Source organism: Loxodonta africana, chromosome 15 (assembly GCF_030014295.1).
Source record: "Loxodonta africana isolate mLoxAfr1 chromosome 15, mLoxAfr1.hap2, whole genome shotgun sequence".
Lineage (NCBI taxonomy): Eukaryota > Metazoa > Chordata > Mammalia > Proboscidea > Elephantidae > Loxodonta > Loxodonta africana.
In genome coordinates, this window is record NC_087356.1 from 57760595 (window position 1) to 57762396 (window position 1802).

Consider the following 1802-nt stretch of genomic DNA (forward strand, 5'->3'; position numbering starts at 1 on the left):
AGCAGGCAAACTGTTAACTGACACACCTAGAACATAGCGCTGTACTGAATTTCAGTCTGAATTGTGCTAAGCGTGCATCATTAGCATGGCACATTTTGGTCCAGGATGTGGTTTAATGCCAAGACAGATCCCAATTTGTGACAAAAACACATCGATTACTATCGCTTTTTCTGTTTTTAAATGTATGTATATACATATAGGGTCGTTATGAGTCGGAATCGACTGGAGGAAACTGGGTTTGGCTAGAGAGAGAGAGAGAGAGCTAGGTATACTTCCACATACAAAGGCAGGTTTTCCCTGGAGCAATTGACAGGAAGTAGTCAGGGATGCGTCAGGTAAGGTGAGGCTCTCCACGTGGAGGCTCTGGGTCAAACTGAAAAAAAAAACTCGAAAAAGGAATATTTTGAAGTGTCATCTAGTTCCATGATAGCAGCCTGGCTGCTACAGCGGTAACAGTAATCGGGTGCACTGAAAATGGCAACCACATTCCAATCATGTCATCAGTTACAACCCATTGCCCTCGAGTCTAGTCCGACTCATAGCAACCCTATAGGACAGAGTAGAACTTCCCCATAGAGTTTCCAAGGAGTGCCTGGTGGATTCCAACTGCCGACCTTTTGTTTAGCAGCTGTAGCTCTTAACCACTGTGCCACCAGGGCCTACTGGCATCAATTATATCCCTCCATTACAAGTAGGTGAGCACGAGAAGTCAGCGTGAGACCATTGGCATGGTTAAACGTTTCAGAAATGTCTTGTCCAAATGTGTAGCCAGCACCACGTGGAGATATACCCCACCCACCACGATCACCTGGATCTGACCCTAACAGATCACACATTGGGCCCTCGTGCGGAACTTCTTGTAAACGATCTTCTATGACCTATAGATGGAGAGAGGCCACCATAGAGGCAGAGTATCTGTCCTCCTACCAGAGCTGTAAGTGGAAGATAATCAAATAGGTCTGCAAAATATTTCCAAACACTGGCATTTCTTTACTTTCGCAGGCATTCATCATAAAAGCCATACACTTGGGCAATTTGTCGGCTTTCATGGTTTCCTCTCAATATGGTAATGTACTCTGGATAACGCACCTTTAATGGCACAAGCAGAGTCACAGTCTCCAATGAGTAGTAACCTACATAGTCGCCCATGAATGGGTAGTTTGTATCTGGCGATTTTCTACCAACTCTAAACAGTTCCATAAGACAATGGAATTGACCATGCATATCTCTACAAACAGTAATAGGACAACCGACTTCTTGCCCATTTGATTCTTTTGTTAAAATTTTCTTAGCCTTTTCATACAGGGTCCGAACTCGTTTCTCATTAACCAGTTTACACTTGATCAGCTGCATCACACACTGGCCCAACTCCTTGGTAAAAGTCTTGTGGTCCATGGCGCCGCTCCCTGCCCCTACCCACCAGGAGCGCCGCTCCTTTCTCCTAGCTCCTGGGCAGGAGAAGGGGGAGACCCCTGCCCGCCCTTCTACGCCTGGCCGCAAGCCTCCTGAGTCGGTAAAGAGGGCGGGGAGGTGAGGTGCAGGAAGGTGCGGGGAGCACAGCGCAGGCCCTAGACAAACCCCCGGCCTGAGGACAGGCCACGGGCTAACTCCACCGCCTACCTGCCGGCCTCTCCAGGCTCTCTAGCCCTTTATCTCTCCTGTTTGAATATTTTTTAATATTCCAATTTAATTTATCAGATGGCTTATTGAATGTATCTCTCTCCGTCTATCACATGGTATTAGTAGTGTGAGAACTTGTTTAACTTCAGTGAAGATAATTACCAGGATGAGCCCAGAGCTGA

At 46.8% G+C, this 1802-nt stretch overlaps 1 pseudogene; it reads right to left on the bottom strand.

The window, feature by feature from the left end:
* Positions 1 to 257: 257 nt before the first annotated feature.
* On the bottom strand, positions 258 to 1395 carry LOC100659460 (serine/threonine-protein phosphatase 2A catalytic subunit beta isoform-like; annotated as a pseudogene).
* Between the last annotated feature and the right edge of the window lie 407 nt (positions 1396 to 1802).